The sequence below is a fragment of the Euprymna scolopes genome, chromosome 9 (assembly GCF_053919585.1).
Source record: "Euprymna scolopes isolate OS-2025 chromosome 9, ASM5391958v1, whole genome shotgun sequence".
Taxonomy (NCBI): domain Eukaryota; kingdom Metazoa; phylum Mollusca; class Cephalopoda; order Sepiida; family Sepiolidae; genus Euprymna; species Euprymna scolopes.
In genome coordinates this window covers 44,663,130-44,688,276 of record NC_136490.1, presented here as the reverse complement: position 1 = coordinate 44,688,276, position 25,147 = coordinate 44,663,130, and the positions used below count along the sequence as shown (strand labels likewise).

General features: G+C 31.6%; 1 protein-coding gene and 1 long non-coding RNA gene across 5 annotated transcripts in view; one reads left to right on the top strand and one right to left on the bottom strand.

Annotated features, from left to right (window-relative positions):
- LOC145284533 (homeobox protein DLL homolog) overlaps window positions 1-25,147 on the bottom strand; it is a 346,230-nt gene that overhangs the window by 309,502 nt on the left and 11,581 nt on the right. The window lies entirely within an intron of this gene.
- The window catches only part of LOC145284534 (uncharacterized), a 119,361-nt gene continuing 95,817 nt past the window's right edge, over window positions 1,604-25,147 (top strand). The window contains exon 1 of the long non-coding RNA XR_013868861.1: window positions 1,604-2,866. This is a non-coding gene — a long non-coding RNA (uncharacterized LOC145284534). The remainder of the gene's footprint in view (window positions 2,867-25,147) is intronic.

Sequence of the window (25,147 nt, the reverse complement as noted above, 5' to 3'; positions counted from 1 at the left end):
GAGAGGATTTTCAGCGATTTTATTAATGTGATACTTCACATAATTTGTCCTGAACGCTTGCTTCTGCGCAGCACATATTAGGGCTTCTGTTATAACCTTCAAGTCAATTTGACAACGATCGACAGGTTTTTATTGTTAACTTTTTATTATTATTATTATTATTATTATTATTATTATTATTATTATTATTATTATTGACTCAGTAGGAGTAGTCACACAAGTCATTACCAACGATTGTTCTTTAAGAACAAGTTGTGGTGTTCCCTGGAGTCTGAGTGACAACAAGTCTCTCAATATTTTCAGTAATCTCCGCCTCTTTCGGTAGCCTTTACAAACACATTTGCGTTATCGCAACATCCACTTACTGTTGATTTTTCGTTGGCACCGACCATTGTTCTTCACTGGAATGTTGATGACAATAAACCTCCCCAAGGTTCCAGTCCTCTTTGCACTCCTCCAGCGGAGAGCTGGCTAGTGCTTTCTCTCCTTGGTCTTTCCATTCTCCTTGACCCTCATTTTTTGGTGTGGTGCCTGTTCATGGTGACACTCATAGAAAAATGGGGGGGGGTATTTTTCAATTATACATCTTCAGTTTTCATGATTACATGTGATGTTCTTTAGTGTTTTGCATCTGTAGCCGTTTCTGTATCTAGTTTGTGTCTATATTTCAAGTGTGGTGTTAGTCTCTATAGTCAAGGGGGTTTTCTTCATATTTCTGTAGTTTTCATTATTGGAATTCGTTCTATCTTTTATGCCATCCCTCTGATTCAAATCTCTCACAATACTTTTTTCAAGTTTTTCGGTACTGTTCTTAGCGCTCCTACTATTAGTTGTGTTATCAATTATTATTATTATTATTTGCCGCTTCCATATTCACCTGAATGTACGTTATGATCTTGTACCACCCCTGAACAAGTGAACATTCCCGATCGTTGAACACGTAATGCAAACAAAGTTATTGAGACCACTAATGTTAAAAAAACTGTCAAATACTCCTACACTGTAGGACCTACAATGTACCCGGATATAAGGGGCCTGAATATTAGAAAAAAAACGGATGTACGAATAATTTTCTCTGGTCCCAAATAAGAGCCTGTGTAACATAAGAACCCCGGATATAACTGTAACCCGGATAAAAGTGTGTTATAGGAACCTACTAAGAAGTGTTTAAAGCCGGGTTACACTGTACTTCAAAAGAAACGGTTCTAAACCCGAATAAGACGCGCGAAGGAGAATATATATTTATTGATTTCAAATTGATGTCTTATTTTCCGATAAGAAATAAACTATTTATATTTATTTAAATTTTAATATTTATTTCAAATTTTAGTATTAGTTAATTAAGACTATAGGACTCTTGGATGAGAGAATGACTGATTTGAATTTATTAGATGAATCAGTTTCTTGGTTGGTACAACCGTAATTTTTCGGCAGATATTAACTTCACGGATACTTTTTCGAACGTAGTAATGTTCTAATAGAATTCGCGGATATCTGGGTTTATTATTTTATCTGATTTAACAGGATGGGAACAACCCACCCTCGTGGAAAAGGTGTAGTGCAAAATTTAATACATATGCAGTATTCGTGTCGTGCTGAAATAACGTTATTCTTTAGAAAGCCGTTATTAACATGAGCAGGATTCGTAGTTTGCATAAGTAGGCAAAATTACAAGATTTGCGAGTTCGATGAGTAAGTTGCAAAGCTTGAAATGAAACACTTGAAATGAGTGATACGTTATATCGACCGAAACGTTTTGAATACAACAAGCAAGTTGCGAACAGTAGAGCGAATGATAAAAAAGAAACGACTAAAATAAAATGTTTAAAAAAAAAAGTACGCTTTATTTATTTTAGTAGTTTTACGGCAAGAAGAAATAGAAGACGGTGAATTTTCCGACATCAAAACTCTGATGTCACTAATAATGCAGATGCTGCTAGTGATGATTCAATAATAACAACGTGGAAAATATTTATATTGATGATGATGATGATGATGATGATGATGATGATGATGATGATGATAGGTGAACCCGACAAATGAAGTGTTGATTGCTGTAGTAGTCGTTCAGCAACTGGCGAAAGGAGAGTGTACTTTAAAAAAAAAAAAAAGAGAAAAAGAAAGAAAACTACCGCGGTGAAAAAAATTAAATAAGAAACCAGATTGTTCGCAAATTATAATTGAATAAAAAGAAAGCAGACAGACACACAAACACAAACCGGTGCGCGTTTACGCACGCACACACACACACACACACACGACTCTCACACACACACACACACACGACTCTCTCACACACACACACACGACTAACACACACACACATACACACGACTCACACACATACACAAACAGCCTCACGTGCACACATGGGAGGATTGGAGCGTCTAATTTATCCCTAATCAGGCAAAGTTATTGCAATAAATTACTGCACGCATACGTGAAGCAACTGCGTCATCGACTAATGACGAGAGATGGACGCAGTTCTTTTTGTTTTGTTCTATTGCACGTTATAGCCGGCTCTTGTAAAACCAGGTTCGTTGGATAAAATAACATACGTTATAGCTTTTTTAGCCGGTCCCTGGCACAGAGAGAGAGAGAGAGAGAGAGAGAGAGAGAGGGAGAGAGAGAGAGGCGCACACACACGTGTATATATATATATTTATATATATATATGTATGTATGTTTGTGTGTCTGTATGTGTGTGCGTATGCACAAGAGATAATCCACAGAGAGTAATTTCGTCGTATCATGGCCCTATCGCTGTATAAAGGCATTGCGAGTGTTTCCAACTGCGATTCGAAACCCGCTCCTTTTCACACTGGTCAGCAACTTCACCAATCCTGCATCCCAGCTTCCGTCGAAAGTAAGTGAAATCCTCATCTTTTATTTTAATGTTTGTTTACATAAGCGAAAAAATACCAGTTACGATGATGAGTAAAGAGGGCACACAATAATTTTACTGGAGAGCTCAACACGTATACACGGCCATCTGTTTCTCCGTATCACACCCTCCCCACACACAGTGCGATAGAAAGGGAGCTACACAGAAACTTTTTTAAATTGGTCCGATTCGTAGACTAAACGTTCACCTGACTCACCACTACGATAATATATATATATATATATATATATATATATATATATATATATATATATATATATATATATATATTTCAAGCACGTCTGATTGAACAGGACTGAGTTATTCGTTTTTCTGATCTTTCTGTATATCTTTTCCATTTGCCGAGCGTTTTTTTTTCAGCTAGCATTTTATATAGAATGGCGCTAAAAAATTGTTGTTCGCCCATATTCTTCTCAAGCGCTGTCATTAAAAAGACCTCTCGGCAAATGGAAAAGATACCCAGAAAGATCGGAGAAAAAGATAACTCAATCGTGTTCAATCAGACGTGCTTGTATAATGACATGCTGCCAAAATATACAAATGAATCTATCTATCTATCTATCTATCTATCTATCGAACTATCTATCTATCTGCCTGTATATATATATATATATATATATATATATATATATATATATATATATATATATATATATATATATATATATATATATATGGGGGGTGTTTATTTTAAGGATATGAACAATAAAAATAGGAAAATATTTAATTACGTCAAACATGTTTATTATAAACATGGTTCATTCCAAAGACTAGCTTTTCGCATTTACAACCGATAGTTGCCAAATCTGAATTTACCTCAGACTTACCCCGCTGCTTGAAATCAGTTGAGAAAATAATCATTTTTATGATTAGAAATGTTGAGTTTCTTGCTTTACTTCATTATAAATAATAGCAAATTTTATATAAAACAGATGAAATTACTAATATAATTCCGTGATATTATATACAAGAATATAATAGTAATACGTCTGTATAAAATGCGAGTGCAAATACAGATGAAGTATAGTGTTTTCCGCTATTTTAACGAAGGCTGTACACTTGGAAATAAACACAATTTCATTGAAACCATATGTTGGTTAGATCTTCCATCAATGCCTGTTGTTTAAAAAAAAAACCCAAAAAACAAAAATCAAAACAAACAACAAAAAAAAAAAAAACTGGGAAATCAGCCTTCTCTCAGAGGTATAATTTACATTAATAACCATGATATTTTTTAAGGTTTATTGATAAATTCCGTTTACAGACAAAAACTCAAACGGAGGTAAAGATATCGAATGTAACCGATTCGTGAGTGATTGTTTTGATATCGTAGTATATCACCTAGTATGTAACCCGTTTCTTGGTAAAAAAAATAAATAAAAAATCGGCTGTTAGCACCGATTATATTTAGTATTTTTTTATGAAAACGGCGTTAAAGGTACCGAATGTAACCGATTCGTGAGTTGGTGTTTGGATATCGTAATACGATATAAAAACAACGATTCACGAATCGATTACATTCGATATATTTAACCCCGTTTGAGTTTTTGTCTGTAAAGTGAATTTATCAATAAAGCTTAAAAAATATCCTGTTTATTTATATAAATTATACATATATTTATTTTACTCATGAAAATCCCAGATTTACGTTACTTATTAGCTTGAATACCATATATATATATATATATATATATATATATATATATATATATATATATACATATATATATAAATATATATATATATATAGTGCGTATACATATATATATATATATATATATACATATGTCATGTATATATATATATATATATATATATATATATACATATATATACATATATATATATATTTATATATATATATATATATATAAGTGAGAATGCGTGAAAAAAAACTTCTCAACCTATATACTCACCAAATCTTGGATTTACGGATTTGTAAATTGATATATAGTATATCCAGACATATAAGCATATATTTTTTTTATTAGTTTTGATCCAGAAGAACGAACTTCTAAAGGGGGCGAAATTTAAACACAACTCCGTGAGGCACGTTGGATTTTTATACGTTTGCTAACCGTTCCAAAAATGCAATTCCCAAATCGTTGACATGATATATTTATTATTTAAAAAAAAATAAACATAAAAGTACACTCGATTCATTATTTAAAAAAAGAAATAGACCTTTTTAATATCTGAAAAGCCGGCGTAATAGTTGTCGTATCTGAGTCACTGTCTTTAACTTTTGTTTTCCATCTAACCCCGAATATATTTTTTTTCTTACCGGAAGCGAACTGTTTCCAAAACAAACAAACAAATACAAAACACAAAAAAAAGACAATACACGTCTGTATGTTTTAAAATATAATAGGTATGCGTATTTTATGACTGGGCGACGGCGAGTGGCCAGCTAGTCCGTTTATGTATGCATATATATATATATATATATATATATATATATATATATATATATATATATATGCATGTGTATATATGTATATGTATATATGTATTTATATGTGTGTGTGTCTGTGTGCGTGTGTGTATATGACTATATACATGCCTGTGTGAATATGTACATGTGGATATACCTATATATATATATATATATATATGTGTGTGTGTGTGTGTGTGTGTGTGTGTGTGTGTGTGTGTGTGTGTGTGTGTGTGCGTCTATGTTCTCTGACATTTATGGATTGAACACTAGTTACTTATGTGAAAATATTTAATTACTACATACGTACTATGTAAGAATACACACACATACACACACCTACACACAAACACACACACACACACATATATATCAATATATATATATATATATGTATATATATATATATATATATATATATATATATATATTGATATATTATTTATATAGCTTAGATCCTAGTTTATGATAAATTTCCGCAGTTAACTCAGCTCAATATTTTATTTATTTCTTATTAAGGGAAAAAATTATTGCAATCGACTTATCTATCAATCTGTATATCGTCTTATGACTCTCTAATAAACATATATATATATATATATATATATATATATATATATTTACGTGTATATATATACACATATGTATATACACACACGCAAGCATATATATATATATATCTGTATACACACACGGACACGTGCATATAGACAGGTACGTGTTTTTCAACCAACACAAATATATAGACGTATACAGAGACACTTATATACACTTATACATACACAGACTTGTATACATGTATATAAATATATATAGCATTATATTTTAAATACGCTTTACCTTTGCATGTGCTTGGCTTATAGCAACATAATTCATATTAAAAAGCAAAAATTACATAAAATACTGTATCATATGTTCGAAAATGGTTAAAAAAAACTTGCACTGCTTTCTCCTCTTAAACATTTTTTAGTAATAAATTTTATGTGCTTCCAAAGAACTTCCATATTTTTTCTACGATGGAAATAGCATCCCTGTAAAACATAACACTCACACTCGTGCGCGCACATTTACATGCACGCACACACACACACGCACACGCACGCACGCACACGTACCCCCCATATATATATATATGCATGTGTGTATATATGTATACATATATATATATATATATATATATATGTATATGTGTGTGTGTCTGTGTGCGTGTGTGTATATGACTATATACATGCCTGTGTGAATATGTACATGTGGATATACCTATATATATGTGTGTGTGTGTGTGTGTGAGTGTGGCTATGTTCTCTGACATTTATGGATTGAACACTAGTTACTTATGTGAAAATATTTAATTACTATATACGTACTATGTAAGAATACACACACACACATACACACACACACCTACACACACACACATATATATCAATATATATATATATATATGTATATATATATATATATATATATATATATATATATATATTGATATATTACTTATATAGCTTAGATCCTTGTTTATGATACATTTCCGCAGTTAACTCAGCTCAATATTTTATTTATTTCTTATAAAGGGAAAAAATTATTGCAATCGACTTATCTATCAATCTGTATATCGTCTTATGACTCTCTAATAAACATATATATATATATATATATATATATATATATATTTACGTGTATATATATACACATATGTATATACACACACGCAAGCATATATATATATATATATCTGTATACACACACGGACATGTGCATATAGACAGGCACGTATTTTTCAACCAACACAACTATATAGACGTATACAGAGACACTTATATACACTTATACATACACAGACTTGTATACATGTATATAAATATATATAGCATTATATTTTAAATACGCTTTACCTTTGCATGTGCTTGGCTTATAGCAACATAATTCATATTAAAAAGCAAAAATTACATAAAATACTGTATCATATGTTCGAAAATGGTTAAAAAAAACTTGCACTGCTTTCTCCTCTTAAACATTTTTTAGTAATAAATTTTATGTGCTTCCAAAGAACTTTCATATTTTTTCTACGATGGAAATAGCATCCCTGTAAAACATAACACTCACACTCGTGCGCGCACATTTACATGCACGCACACACACGCACGCACGCACACGTACCCCCCATATATATATATATGTATATATATATATATATATATATATATATATATATATAGTGGTTTAGGTTTATTTTTGGTGTCTTTTCAATTCAATAGAAATCCTCCTAAATTTGCTGATGAGGAGACCGTGCTTACCAAAAAAACTATGTATAATTGTTCTACGTGACTTCATGTATACCACAAATAAAAAGCACGGATTTCCGAAACGATCGTACAGATAATTGACTTTGTTGTTGTTCCTTCTTATGAAACTGATTTTTAATTTAATTAAATTTTGATTTTTAAATTTAAAAAAATTTTTAAAATTTTTAAATTATAAATCACATTATTTAATATATATATATATATATATATATATATATATATATATATATATATATATATATATATAAGAGCAAATAGTTAATAAAATATGTTAAAAACACTTTGAAAAAGAGATAAAAATATATTTAATCTTAAAAAGGAAGCACAAAATATGTTGATAGTCCTTAATCCGCTGAGTTTCGAAGAAATACTTTTCTTCTCATCAGAGAGTAGGGATTATCAAAAGGCGGGATATATACAGGGTGTTTCAAAAGACTTGGGAACCTAACGATTATTAATAACTCAAAAACTATTTGGAGTTGAAAAATGAAATTGGTACCGTTGGAAAGGTTAAAGTTTCAAGTTTTGTGGGGAATCTTTAAAGTTGCTCAATATTTCATGTTTCAACTCCTAATAGTCTTTGAGTTATTAAAAATCGTGATGTTCCCAAGACTTTTGAAACACCCTATATATATATATATATATATATATATATATATATATATATATATATATATATATATATATATATAATTTAAATCCATTAGATACGTCAGAAGATAGGTGTACGCATTTGAAATCTATTTTTCACAGGAAAAGTAATGAATTAGTAAACTACAATTGGGGTGGGGAAAAGCTGGCGTATATTTTTTAAACACATTTTTTTAAATGAAAACCCCTTTTCATGCAGTCATCTATTTTCTTTATTATCATTCTTTTGTTTTTAACTCATAATTTCAAGTCAACTTTAAAAGTTGTAACGTTCGATTAAATTAGCTATATAATTTCTATTATCAAGGGAGAGTTTGTGCCTGTCGATATTAAGCCGAAACTGAACTATTATAATATTTTATTTCGGAATTTTAGGCACTTCTGCAGTTTTTGGACAGTGCTATTTTGTAGATAAAATTTTCACTTTAAACTTCATTTATCCGGTATTTTTTTTATAAATTGTAAGGTGAAATGACAAGATATGTCAGCATCCCCTCTCCCATATTTCTACATAGGAGGTACCACTTATTAAAGTCATCAGGCTATTCGAGCATAAGGGTTCATGTGTGTACAGTAATCATTGGTATAATTTCGTAATAGTCGTTATTAATGGACATTTGGTAGATTGAATTACCTAAGATCCGGTTCATCAATAATTTGTTTATGTGGGACTTGAAGACAACCAAAGTGTAGTCAGTTGGGAAAAAGGCGTTAGAAAGAGAGTTCCATCTCGTGCAGTTCTAAGAAAGAAACATTGTTCATGGAATCTACGTTTTGATTTAGGCACACTTAAAGAGCGGGGAAAGTTATTGACAGTGATTTCAGCTAGACGGGTGTTTTTGAGAAAGATTGGCGACGGGGGGGGGCAGAGATGTGAGCTCAGACGAGCACTTGCCATAAAAGTAACGATAAAACAAAGACAGGCTCGCGACGTCCATTTTGTGCGTAAGAGATTGCAGGAAAGAGAAAAGGGCAGCCTCTACTAAGTTAAGGGCAACAATGCACAACCCCTGGACATACTTGGCTTTTATATAGTGTTAAGAATAGTTTTCTACTTAATATTTTTTTTTATTTAAGCACTATATGTAAACTATACTATTTCACATTGATGTACTCTATGTAATACTTAATCAACGCACTATGTATAACATGTGTACGGTTATTTTTTTAATTATTATATTTTTTTGTTTTGTTTTATTTACCTCCGCTCCGTTAAGGGTGGGGGTAGACACGAGGTCAAGTGTGGGTTTGATTAAAGTTTTCCTGTCGAAACAAGTAGAGCTACATTTGGCACACACTTTTCATGGGTCCGTGTCGTTATCCAAATAACCATCAGCATCGTATATCTTTGGTAGTTATGACATTATCTTCAACGGCTTTCTTTCCTTCCGTGATGTAGTGTAGTATTTTCCTGTTTGTTATGATAACTACACCCCAGTTTGGGTCTGTGTGCAGTTTTACATATATTCGTTCATTATATATATATATATATATATATATATATATATATATATATATATATATATATATATATATATAGTAAGTTATAAAAGGTATATGACGATTAAGCTACACTGAATATTCCGCGTTTCATCCACTCTAGTATTCTTCAGCCTGAAGCCTGAAGAATCCTAGAGTGGATGAAACGCGGAATATTCAGTGTAGCTTTATCGTCATATACCTTTTATAACTTACTTACTAGCTCTACCTACGTATTGAGCACTTTAGAAATAAATACTTAAAGTTCACGCATAAATCTTTCGTATATTAATTTTATGTGAGTAAATTACCTAGTTATATATATATTGAGTAAAATGATTCAATCAATTAATTTTGTTTGTTTTTCATTTTGAAAAGGATTTTTAATTATAAATTATGCATCTGTTTATTAAATATTAAAATAGCTCTAGGATATCTATGCCTGTCGAGTTTATTATATATATACATTACAACGAGCACTTTTTGTTTTTTCAACTTGTATTAATGCATTTACTAATACATTGAAATAAACGCCGCTCTTTAGACGAATGTTATTCTAATTCCCTCAATATATATATATATATATATATATATATATATATATATATATATATATATATATATACACACACACACGGGTAAATATGCAACTATAAAATGCACGTTTTGGTTAGAAATACGAGTATATAGAAATAATTCCGGACAGATCCCAACAATGTGAGAGGAAATTAATAGGTGAGGGATTATTTTACAAGCCATTCAGTTTATTTCTGAATCTTATGAATCTTCAAACCTTTTTAATCTGTTTAGACAAAGTATTCAAATATATATTTACAAAATTATACAAACACACACACACACACATATATATGTATATATGCGTGTGTGTGTGTATAATCATTTACATACAATACTGTCCTGTTGTATCAGAACTCATCAGTGCGGTTAGACTAGCACCTTTTCCTTGCCTGAGATTGAACATACAACCATCGCGTAGATAATCGGCATATCTACCCTTCGGGCCATGAGATCGGTGCTCGGAAATGACCTCAACAAATGTCAATTTAAATAATCACTTTACATTGTTCGAACTACTTGTTTACCTGATATCTGGACTCTGATAAAAAAGTAGTTTTTGTTCTGATATTACGCTATCCGCTCTGTCCCCAGTCAATAGAGAAGGGTTCCTTATAGACTGGAACAATTCTTACAATTCCCCACCTTAAAACAGGCAACGTATCTAATGTTGCCCTCGTAGGGTCACAATTAAGCGGGAACAAGAATTCCGAAATCGAACAATATGGCATGATCATTTCTGTGAGTTTGTCTTGCCACTAAATTACAGGTGATATAAAGAAATATATACATAGATATATGATGATTGCAACGTCTTGTCAGACGAGAGCCACTCCCTCAGACACTTAAAATCCATGAACCCCAAAATGACTTTTTTTTAGTCCTACCGGTGAATTCACACGCTCACGCAGGCATGATACTGAAGACGGTCATTGAGATCAATTATTACATGTTTCCAGCATTTCAAGCCTCCACGCGTCACAACTTTTCCATCGCCACAGGACCACTTTTATAGACAAATGCCTGAGGGAGTATCTATACACAGATGATGTTACAGAGTCTTAGCTTTGTACGACAGCTAACTCCCCCTCTCTCTCTCTCTCTCTCTCTCTCTCTCTCTCTCTCTCTCTCTCTCGGTTCAAAATGCTGAGACCCAGCAACAAGCAAGAGCAAGATAGCCAGCAACATGTTAAACTGCAGACCACCTTAATGCGGGTACTGGTATTCCGCTTTATGGCTTTTTAAATCAGAAATTTGCTTCTCCTAGAACGGGTGCCTCCACCACGGCATACATGAGTCCTCTCCACCCCAACACACACATACATACATACATACAAACACACACGGTGCTAGTTGGCCGTTGACACCGACAAAGGGTTCATTCGTCCTTAGATACATAGACACATACATAGACACATACATAGACACATACATGCACACATACAGAAACACACTTACATACACAAATATATATATATATATATGTATGTGTGTATGTGTGTGTGCATGTATCTAAGGACGAGTGAACTCTTTTTCGGTGTCAACGGCCAACTAGCACCGTGTGTGTTTGTATGTATGTATGTATGTATGTATGTATGTATGTGTGTGTTGGGGTGGAGAGGTAAATGAATAAACAAGGCCTATATGTAGATACCACATATGCTCATGGACGCCATTTTGCCAGAAATTCTTTATTTCAATGTGAAATACACGATTATATATATATATATATATATATATACATATATATATATATATATATATATATATATATATATATATAATCGTGTATTTCACATTGAAATAAATAATTTCTGGCAAAATGGCGTCCATCGTGTATTTCACTGGTCTCCCGCTTTATGTTTTTTTAAATCAGAGATTTGCTTCACCTAGAAAGGTTGCCTTCACCAGGGCTTACAGGAGTCCCTTTCACCTCAACACACACACAAATACATGCAAACACACACGGTGCTAGTTTCTGTTGAACCCGAAAAAGGGTTTATTCGTCCTTAGGTACATAACTACACACACACACACACACACACACACACACACACACACACACACACACACACACACACACACACACATATATATATATATATAATCGTGTATTTCACATTGAAATAAAGAATTTCTAGCAAAATGGCGTCCATGAGTATATGTGGTATCTACACATAGGCCTTGTTTATTCATTTACCTTATTTGCAGGAGGTTACACACATGGTCAAATGGGGTTTTGAAAAACCAGCGCATTTGGTAAAGTGCATTACTGGTTACAGTAAATGCCTGAGGCACCCCGGTATTATTTCATGGTAGAGAAAGTACAATAAATTCGCAATAAACTAACTTTTCTCAAAGAGTACATTAAGCCTGAGTAAGAGAATAGACTACAATCCTCTGTTAAATTTCTGACTTATTTCGTCATTTTTAGAATTCACATGTAAATCTACAGACGGTTTTCTCTTCTTTCGCTACATTCAGTCATCTTCTGCAAAAAGTGAAGTTTAATACCCTGCGCTAACCAACAACTTCCGAACTGGATTCTACTTTTTAAAAGGTGATTACGAGTAAACATCTCGGAAACCCACGTGGATATAACAAATGAATTATATGTGGACATTTATATTAGAGTACCGTTTTTGTTTATAACTTTAACTCAAGATTATTCCACACTTCCCCTCAAACAAATCTTTCTGCTATTTCAAGATGTAAAATCATACGTTTCACGTTTACAGTTGAAGTAACCCCCGCCCCGAAAAACACACAAAATTAATCATTAAAACGTACATTTTCTTGCTTAACTACTCTAAAACACAAGAATGGCGCGAAACACGAGGATCATTTTCCATTAAATTATTATTCGGAACTTATTATCTTAATTAAAGTCTAAATTAACTGTTTTTCAGGGTGTTCATGGGTAATTCTTATGAAAAAAATTGGAGCGAGGCAATACAAAGTGGTCATCTACAATAATATTTTAAGATTGTTCTTGGCCTTCGGGACAAGATCAAAGTGTAGTATCTGTTCCGGCAGATGCTGCACTTAAGATAATTTGTACCAGTCAATGGAGGGGAAACCCTCTATACTGGGACAATTATTATTTTTGGTAACCAGAGTGCCCCCTTTTTGCCTACTTTTAGGGGAGCTGGTTTTTACCTCACATTAAAAACGGCCTTGTGCCTAATTTGCTCAGTGGGGGAGCAAATAAATACCATCTGTTCCGGCAGATACTGCAAGCAAAGACCAGATGTGTGGGCAACCCCACATATAAGACCTTGGTCAATGTAGGGGCAACCCTTCATACCAATTGTCACTATCCAGCTCCCCTACTCCCCGGGGAGTTGGTCCCCATTTCCCCTTAACTCCTCACATTAAAAATCGGCCTTGTGCCTAATTTGCTCGGTGGGGGAGCAAATAAATACCATCTGTTCCGGCAGATGCTGCACTTAAGATATTTGTACCAGTCAATGGAGGGGAAACCCTCTATACTGGGACAATTATTATTTTTGGTAACCAGAGTGCCCCCTTTTTGCCTACTTTTAGGGGAGCTGGTTTTTACCTCACATTAAAAACGGCCTTGTGCCTAATTTCCTCAGTGGGGGAGCAAATAAACACCATCTGTTCCGGCAGATGCTGCAAGCTATGACTAGCAAAGACCAGATGTGGGGGCAACCCCACATGCCTGATCTTTAACCAGCTCCCATTTCCCACCGCTCGGGAGCTGGTCCCCTTTTTCCCTTCCCCCTCCCTTCACTCCTCACATTAAAAATCGGCCTTGTGCCTAATTTGCTCGGTGGGGGAGCAAATAAATACCATCTGTTCCGGCAGATGCTGCAAGCAAAGACCAGCTATGACTAGCAAAGACCATATGTGGGGGTAACCCCACATATCTGAACTTGGTCAAGGTAGGGATCACCCTACGACCACAGTTACTATCCAGCTCCCATTTCCCACCTCTCGGGAGCAGGATCCCCTTTCCCTCCCCCCTCCCTCTCTCTCCACATTAAAAAACGGCCTTGTGCCTAATTTGCTCAGTGGGGAAGCAAATAAATAAAAAGATCAAAGTGTAGTATCTGTTCCGGCAGATACTGCACTTAAGATAATTTGTACCAGTCAATGGAGGGGAAACCCTCTATACTGGGACAATTATTTTTGGTAACCAGAGTGACCCCTTTTAGGGGAGCTGGTTTTTACCTCACATTAAAAACGGCCTTGTGCCTAATTTGCTCAGTGGGGGAGCAAATAAACACCATCTGTTCCGGCAGATACTGCACTTAAGATAATTTGTACCAGTCAATGGAGGGGAAACCCTCTATACTGGGACAATTATTATTTTTGGTAACCAGAGTGACCCCTTTTAGGGGAGCTGGTTTTTACCTCACATTAAAAACGGCCTTGTGCCTAATTTGCTCAGTGGGGGAGCAAATAAATACCATCTGTTCTTCAGATGCTGCACTTCCATTTCTTGTTCTCTTTCGGTGGAGGAGAAATCATTCACGACTGAGACAATTTTTATTTTTGTACCTTTTCTCCACGTTAAAAACGACCCTGGTGTCTAACTCTGTCCCTTGGGGAGGCATAGTAGATAGGTACAATAATATTTTACTGTTTAAATTCGTATTTTTTTATTTTAATCGAATGGGGCAGATATCGTGGACGCATATGCTACTTCATGCTATTGGCAAAAAGCTTACCATCATTTGTAACACACGTTGGGAGAGTCGGGTTATGTTTATGACCTATGTTTGCTGCCGCTCCCGATGCAAAGGTAAACACGTGGTTTGTTTGTAATGTGTGGAAAGTCTTACTATTAAGCGGGTATTGTAGATGTGACAAAATGAAAAATTACGCCAGTCGGGAAAGATTCCTCTTCTTCTTGCTATAAAAAGAAAAATATACTGGCTTATTTACATGTTTCCCCCCGAAAACAGAACTCTTATCTACAAATTAGGAAAATACCATGACAATCGTGAGAAATATGGGGAGGTAGATAGTAATTTTCTGCCCATAATATTCGACGCATGTTTTCACGCACTGGCCATTCTACTTTTACGCAATAACATACACACACACACACACACACACACACACACACATATATATATATATATATATATATATATATATATATATATATATATAATAAAATATTGAAATCGTCCCACCACCAAGTATTAAAAAAAAAAATTACAATAAGTTTACCAAGGTAATCAAAATGGTAAACTTAAAATATATTATAAATATTAAAGAGTTAATATTTACAGGTAAAGTAATCTCAACCAGATGTAAAAGCTCAATAAAACCGAAAAGGAAATAGAGATTATGATTGGATTTTTAACCCTTCGCCGGACTGTCCATTCATGTGAAATCTTTTTATCGTTTTTCTTTTACCTCCTATTCCCCTTACCTCACCCTTTTTTTTAACCAAGTAGGATCTGTGACTTACTTGTAGTTTCATTAAATACTTTTATATGCAAAATCCGATCCCGCATTTTGCTAATTCCTGCCCTCTGATGAGAAGGAGAGTATTTCTTCGAAACTCCGCGGATTAAGCACTATCCACATATCGTGTGCTTCCTTTTCTAAAATTAAATATGTTTTTAACTCTTTTTCAAGATGTCCTTTAACATGTTTTATTAATCACTTGTTCATATATATATATATATATATATATATATATATATATATATATATATAGTGATGGGACGATTTCAATATTTTCCGATGGTGATGGGACGATTTCAATATTTTTTCCGATTCCTATAAATTTGCTGATTTCAATTCTGATCCTTTTAAATGTCTTAATATTGAGTCATTTTATATATATATATGTATATATATATATATATATATATATATATATATATATATATATATATATATATATATATATATATATATATATATATATATATATATATAGTCTAAACAATAAAAATCTACTGTTTAAAACCACTGTTGATATCGTATGCAGTATTCACCATTTCACCTTTTGAAATCAAAACAAGTGCAGATTTTTTGTAAATAAACAAACATATTTATTTCTTGAAATTGTTAAATTTTTAATTCTGCATTATATATATTTCAACGTCTTGACAGAATTTTCACACACGCACCCCCACACACATATATGTATATATATATATATATATATATATATATATATATATATATACATATATATATTGATATATATATATATGTATATATAAATAAAATATATATGAATATATATATGTGTATATATATATATATATATATATATATATATATATATAAACATATGCATAAATATGAAAATAAATCTATCTCTATACCTGTACATATATATATATATATATATATATATATATATATATATTGATATATATATGTGTATATATAAATAAAATATTTATCAATATATATATATATATATATATATACATATATATACATATATATATATATATATATATATATATATATATATATATATACTAGGAGGATACTAGAAAGTTGATTGGCTAAATAAAATCCTCCACAGAAGAGGACCATATAAAAACGAAAAACAGCCACATGATCCGCGCATAAGCCTGACGAATCCTAGAGTGGATGAAATGCCGAATATTCAGTATAGCTTAACCGCCATATATATTTTATATATTACTATATATATATATATATATATATATATATATATATATATATATATATATATATATGTATAGATATATAAACATATGCATAAATATATTCCTATACCTGTCCTTATATATATATATATATATATATATTTATATATATGTGTGTATGTTTGTGTGTGTGTGTGTGTGTGTGTGTGATTGTTTGATGGGTTAATGCACATACTTTTCTCGATTCCGATACAATTGCCAATGATTTTCTTAATTCTCGATTCCGATACAATTGTCGCTTCCGATTCCGATTCCTTATAAACCTCTTTATATTTACTGTAATGTTTTTACACGATTACCGGCAAACACACACGTAAAGTGCGCATATATTTTCTCAAACGTGAGAATTCACTTGTGGTTGTTGATTTTAGTTTCACTAGTATTTTCAAATAAATATTTAGTATGATATACTTAATACTAGCTAGAGAAGATTTAGTTTTGAACCAAATCAAATTAAAAAAACACAATTAAAGGAATCGTTTTGGCATGGGAAAATAATTACAATTTTTTTTTCGATTCTGATACCCCCAAATGTTTCGATATTTCCGATTCCAATTCACCAAAAAATAACATGTTTTTTTGATTCCTGATTCCGATATTTATAAGCGTCCCAACACTAATATATATATATATGTATATATATATATATATATATATATATATATATATATATATATATGTTATTGTTATTTTACCCCAAGCAAGAAAAATGACGTAAGCGCTACTATTTAATAGCAAATTTACAAGGATACTATATATTGAATTTGCCATCGAGATATCTGTTCACATTATAATTACATTATTCCTCTCCGTAAAATCGGCTAAATCGGGTGGAAATACTGAAATCTCGCAATTTGAGAGAAGAAACTATTTGTAGTTGAAGGCGTTACGTCATCTAGGAATCTTTATAATGTAATGGTTGGGTTTAGTGCTCGACGGGTTTGTAGCTGGTATTTTCACTGAGGGTGTACAATTCGTCAGAGCATATTCCATTAAAATGCTTAAGAAAACTAGCACACATATTCCATATTTGGACGATGGGACAGAAGTTTAAGTGAGGTTGCAATTGCGTTATTTATTATGTTATCGACGACTTTTTGAACCCTTGTCTTGAATCAAGCTACTAGTGGAAGCTGCACAAGCACAGATGTTGCCACAATACTACATGCATTAACAAATAGTGACCTTAAAGATATATACTTACTCTCAGTAGAAAGCAGCCTTCTAGCACGATAGAGAAAGCCCGCTGCTTCGAAGTATCATTGCCAGTTACCTCAATGTATTTGTTTAAATTCATGTTTCCTGTGAATGTTAAGGCTACTAGTTTGACCGAAGTACTTTCAGCTAGTGTAGCTAAAGAAATCGATGATTGAGAAGTTTTTGCAGTTAGAAAGACACTTAACCTTGGCAGCATTGAACGTTATAATTCATTCACAGACCCATGTCACTACAGAATCGAGGTTGTCATCTAAGTTTTTAGCCATTTTATTAGATGTATATTCAATAATTTTTCCCTTTGAGTCTGTTATAGAGAGCAATGTCATCAGTAAATATATCCATCTCGGAAAAAAAATTATCATCTCAGAAAAAATTTATCGATAAGATAATTTATAAATACCAATAATACAGGTCCAAGGAACAACCTCTATGGCAAACCTGCATTTATTTCATGGTGTTTTGGGGAATAGATTCCCCTTCTCTTAGATTAATTTGATTATATTAAGTATTCCTCAGTAAGACCATATGATTCAGTTTTTATGAGAAGACAATCGTGCAAAACTCTGTCAAAAAAAACAAAAAAACTCTAGATATATCTAGGATTGATGTCCTAGTCTCCCCTCTTTCATCCACTGCTAGGAATATATATATATATATATATATATATATATATATATATATATATATATATATATAAGACATCTGCATTAAGTAAAATATATTTCTGCGTATTTTACAACCGGGCAACGCTGTGCGTCCTGCTTTTATATCTATAAAAGTGTGTGAGGACACTAATCAACCTATATACTCAACGAATATTTGGTCTACAGACCTCAAATTTTGAATATAGTGTATTCAGACATGTGGACAACTTTTTTATCGGGTTGTATTCGTAAAAAACCCTGCTAAGAGGTGAACATTAAAAAAGAATTGTACGCAGGGGGCATCAAATGTTAATCTGTCTGTAAACCTTTTCTCGCATGCGGGAAACTGTCGTATGACAGATTTCTTATGTTAAGAACGAATAGATTTGAAAAAAAAAATTAAGAAACGTGTCCAGCTGATTTAACAGTTATCGTACTTTCTTCAATCTCTTTAGGTTTTGTTTCGATCTCAGATCCAGTCTATTGTGTGTGTGCTTACCAGAAAGAAACACTTTACAAAAAAACAAAAAAAAAAAACATAATACTCGACTGCGCATGTCGCAGTTTATTTCAGTTTTTGTTTTACTTCGTTTGCTTTAAAGGACTAAACCGTTAAGTTTAATAACTACGGTATTTCTGTTTATGATCAATAAATATCCGGCATTAATCAAAATATAATATTTATACGTATTTTACGGCCGGGCAACGACGGGCTACCTGCTAGCTTATGATAAACGAATGTTTAAAGTAATTTATTTTCATTTTCATTGCACCGAAAGAAAGCAATGGCGATATGACATTCAGCCATAGATTATATATATATATATATATATATATATATATATATATATATATATATATATATATATATTTGTATATATATATATATATATATTTGTATATATATATGTATATATATGTATATATGTATATATATATGTATATATATGTATATATGTATATATGTATATATATATGTACATATATGTGTATATATATGTATATATATATGTGTATATATATGTATATATATGTATATATATGTATATATGCATATATATGTATATATATGTATATATGCATATATATTAATATATATGTATATATATATATATATATGTATATATATGTATATATATATATATATATATATATATATATGTATATATACAGGGTTACCCCCCCCCAAAAAAAAAAAAATTAAAAAAAGCTAAATGGAGTCCATCTAGAACATATGCTGTAGAACGGAGAGAAAAAGGCCAAAGACCCTAGTGTTTTGATGTGATGATTTGAATATAATAAACTAGTTATGACCAACGTTTCATTTCATTCGGACAAAACACTGAGAAACGGGGCCTTCTTAGAGTTGGGGCCCGTTTATTTGGGGCCACACTGTGTATATATATATATATATATATAAATACTTCATTTACTCATATAAAATTAATATACGAAAATATAAATTTATGCGTAAACTTAAGTAGTTACTTTAACAGTGCTAAATACGTAGGTAGATCTGGTTAGTAAGTTATATATATATATGGTGGTTAAGCTACACAGAATATTCCGCGTTTCATCCACTCGCGGAATATTCTGTGTAACTTAATCGCCATATATATTTTATAACTTACTATATATATATATATATATATATATATATATATATATATATATATATATAGAGAGAGAGAGAGAGAGAGAGAGAGATAGGTAGATAGATAGATAGATAGATAGATTGATTGATCCATAGATAGATAGCATTCCCAGCTATTTTGTGAAAAAAATTGCAATTTTTGTTCAATAAGACAAAAGTTATTATGAATTTTCCGGTGTTCAAAAACGTAAAAAAATGTAAGGAGGTGAGCGATCTTTTTCTGACGGGCTTCCATTACAAACATGTCGCGTCATTGACTAGTGTTGCTTCCAATTCACTTCTGTCGCGAAAAGAAAAGTACAAAGTGAAACAAAGAATGAAAACATTTAAGGGAGATAAATGTAAGGATTTTATTGAAAGCAGAGGAGTACCGCCATTGTTATAACATATGTGTTTATGTGGGCAAAAAAAAAGACTGAAATTAAACAAAGAACAAGTGAATTTAATAGAAGCCTGGAAAAATCATGGATTACAATAGAAAAATGCGAGCATGAAAAGGAATATAGTTAAGCTTAAACATGGAAAATAAAGAACTAGTTGTAAAAAGGGAAAGGAAAAGGACAAGATATTCTATTAAAAAATAGTAGAAATTTATTACTTACAATATTGCAGCAGTAAGATTCTTTAAATTCAATTTATAACATTATATAATCAATTTTTAATGCTGCAATGTTTTAAGTTATAAATTTATAATAGTTTCATTAGAATAGTTTGTCTGTTTCTTTTCCGGTTTTAACTACTAATCCTTTAATTTTCCATGTTTTAGCTTAACCATATTACTTTTCAGGCTCGCATTTTTCTATTGTAATATACAATGCTTCGTCGATTTTAACAGTAATTTATTAAAGTGGTTTAATTAAAAAATTATAAACTACGGAAAAACTTCTTTAAATATTTTGTTAGTTTTCAAGCGGGCGTTATTTAAATGTATAAATATTTTGAATTTTTTAATTCAAAATTGGTATATTTTACAGATATGTAAATTAATCTATGCGTTTAAAATGAATAATTAAAGCTAGACTGATATGTACTCTTTCAATATTTTTTATTTGACGAATGGTTTTGTGTTCACTATGTGATCAACTGGTTTGCTTTATTTTCACTCTGCGATTAATCCTAGCTAACCAAAAATCTAATCAACCGTTCCCCTTGCTAAATTTAATCCTGGTCCTCAATTTAGGGCTAGTAGTAGTTTGTTAGGTTTAATGAGATGTTTGAGAATAGGTATGTAAAGAATTCGGTAGCTCGCACATTGCATTAAAAACAAGGTGCTTGTTAAGATGAAATCGACAGATTGAATTTTAAAAAATATGTTGTTTATAAAAACAACAGTAATTTCTTGTCACGCCGATAATAGTTATATATTCCAAAATTACGAAAATTCTTCGGGCAACAAATTATTTACAATAAAAAGAAATTTTTACCAAAAAGGAGGTAACGGCATGGTTTGTGAAAATTAAAAGAAATTTTTACGAAAAATAGGAGGAAATGGCATTTTCCTTACATGTGAAAACTTTGAAAATTAGGAATACAGAGGACATACTTATCTCCCTTTTTTTCGCCCCTGTAATGGCTGACATTTTGTTTTAACCGATAGCGATAGACTTCTTTATTTTTTAAATAAAAACAAAATAGCAGTTTCTCTACTCGATGATTTTTCGTAATATTTGGATATATAACTATTTTCGACACGATAATTAAGTACTCTGGATTTTGATTAAAACCACATATTAAAAAAAAAAAATCGATTCGTCAATTCTATTTTAAAAAGCATCAAAAACCATTTGGTAAATCAATTTGGAAGAGCATCTATTAATAGCCGACGTATAGCGGGTAGGTTTTGGTTTGTAAGCTATGAATTATTGATTTTTTATTGTTTAAAATATTGGCTCATTAAACTATAACAATATGCGTTTGCGTTTTTGTCGGTTTACGTGCATGATCTTCAATAATGTTTCTAAACACAGACATAACAGTACAAACAAAAGAAAGAAAATAAACACTGTAATTTTAAGCGAGAGCAAAGGTTATTAATATATATCATTGTATTTAAGGACAAAATGTACGTTTAAAGCTAGCTTAATTTTTTAACCAAAATCAATAATCCTACAATCCATCAATTATATTAAGTATTCAGAATAGATCTTTTATTTGTTGATATTCTATTTTTTGTGTGAGGGAAGAGTCGATAATCATCCAATGTTTCAAAAACCGCTTTGCCTTTCCTGAGCTAGACATTCGCCTAAATACCACATTTACTTTTACAATTGATCTAATATAAATACATCCCCCCTAATATGTTTAATCAAGAGTTTCATTCACAAAAAATAATCGTAAGGAGTGAGAAATTTACAGATACACATAGGCACTGCCAAAACGGAAGGAGGATCTAAGTATTTTTTAGCGAAATCTCTCTTTTAAAATCTACCAACTAATTCTGTAATCAATACGAATATTTTCACCGATTATTAGGTGAAGGATGCTCTTCATAATTGAATGCAAATATATATATATATATATATATATATATATATATATATATATATATATATATATATATATATATATATATATATATATATATATACTTGCCTCCAAAACAGCGATCTTTATTTGTGGGTAGAAATAGGCTAAAAATAATCAGCCGAAACTGAACAAAATACATTGTATTGTGGGGAGAGTGAGAATTGTAGATGAGACAAATAATAAAACAAACTGTACAAGTATTAAATTTTAAGGTTGAAAATCCGAATTTTAATGTGTTTAATTGTTCATCTTTTTAAGTTTGACCATCGTTCAATATGTTAAATAACCCTTATCCCTAAGCAATTTCCGGCCCTTGAAAGTAGTGACTAACTCGTAAAAAAAGTTAATCTTGAAGATTAGCCATATATATATATATATATATATATATATATATATATATATATATATATACACATATATATATATATATATATATATATATATATATATATATATATATATATATATTCTCATTATTTTTACGAAACAAACAGTTGTTACCTCACCCTTTTCCAAAATTACGTCAAAATCTGCCATCGTACAGAAACATTGTTCATGATGGGAGGACAGGGTCTAGCCGACCAAACCTGATACTAAGTGCAGGAGTCTAGCATTCCCAAAATTATCACACATCTGGTACTGGCATGCCCCATCGTTTCTTTACATCGAGGCAGTGTGGGGCATATATATATATATATATATATATATATATATATATATATATATATATATATATATATATATATATATATATATAAAGCTGAATGTGTGTGTGGTCACGAATAGGCTCCTATATGGTTGACTAGTTTAAAAAAAAACTTATCAAATATAACGATTGAAGTATCGCGACACAGGAATGGGTATGTTTGATCTGGCAGAACGGTGGTTCATTAAAATTGTGGGGGCTGCGTTCGCGCCTGGTCAACAAAGTATGGAAATAAAAAACTTAAAACTTAAAAAAAAAACGCTTACAAGTGGTTTTAATATAGATGTACATAAGAATACTTTGATAAGTATGTTTTAACTTAAATAGGGATGGTATAATAACATTTTGGGGCTTGCGTTCGCGCCTGGCCTCCATAGAATGGAAATAGGCATAAACTTTAATAAAGACTTTTCCTATCTATCTGCATAAGTATACTTTGATAATTCTGTTTAAGTTTGAAGAAATATGGTATAATAAAATAACGGGGTGTTCGTTCGGGCCTGACCTCCATTGAATGTAAATATGTCACAAAGTTTAACAAGATTTTTTAATATAGATCCACAGAATATTGTGATCAGTGTTTCTTTGTGAGCAGGTATGGTATAATAAATTATGGGGTTTATCTATTTTATTTTTACTTTCATCATATTTTGCTTTGGTTTTGATACCCCCAAATTCGAAGCTATCTCTTTACAACCCTTCCTTTTCATAACCTTTCATAAATCAGAATCCATTTTCTGTAGACTGTTTTTGAACCCAGTCAACGGCGAGTACTTTTGCTTATATATATATATATATATATATATATATATATATATATATATATATATATATATATATATATATTCAGGCGAACATTATTAAAAACAACAGATATACCTTGCTTAATGATTCTTTTTTTCATTTTTACGATCTTTCGTAAGATTTTTTTTACTTCAAAATGGAAGGTATTAACAAATGTTCCATGGTTTACACGAGCGCTTTCGATTCTTTCTTGAATCATCATCAGGTGGAGATAAAATATTAAAAATAGAAGTGAAATATATAGTTACGAATGATAAAAGAGTCAATGAAAAGTCGATATATATATGTGTGTGTGTGTGCGTGTGTGCGTGTGTGCTTGCGTGTGTGCGTGTGTGTGTGTGTGTGGCGGGCATACGTGTATTCATCGACGAGCTGAATGTTATTAATTTCAAAGCTATTTAGTGTAGATACTGGACCCCTGATTTTAGTCATAATTGCGATTTTAGTCAAAATTGATAACGATTTATCGTCGTTCTATTTTTTTTATATATAAACACACTATAAAAAATAGATGACCTTTGCTACGTTCCAATACATTTTATCTTCATCCAATCTGCCAGCTTTTCA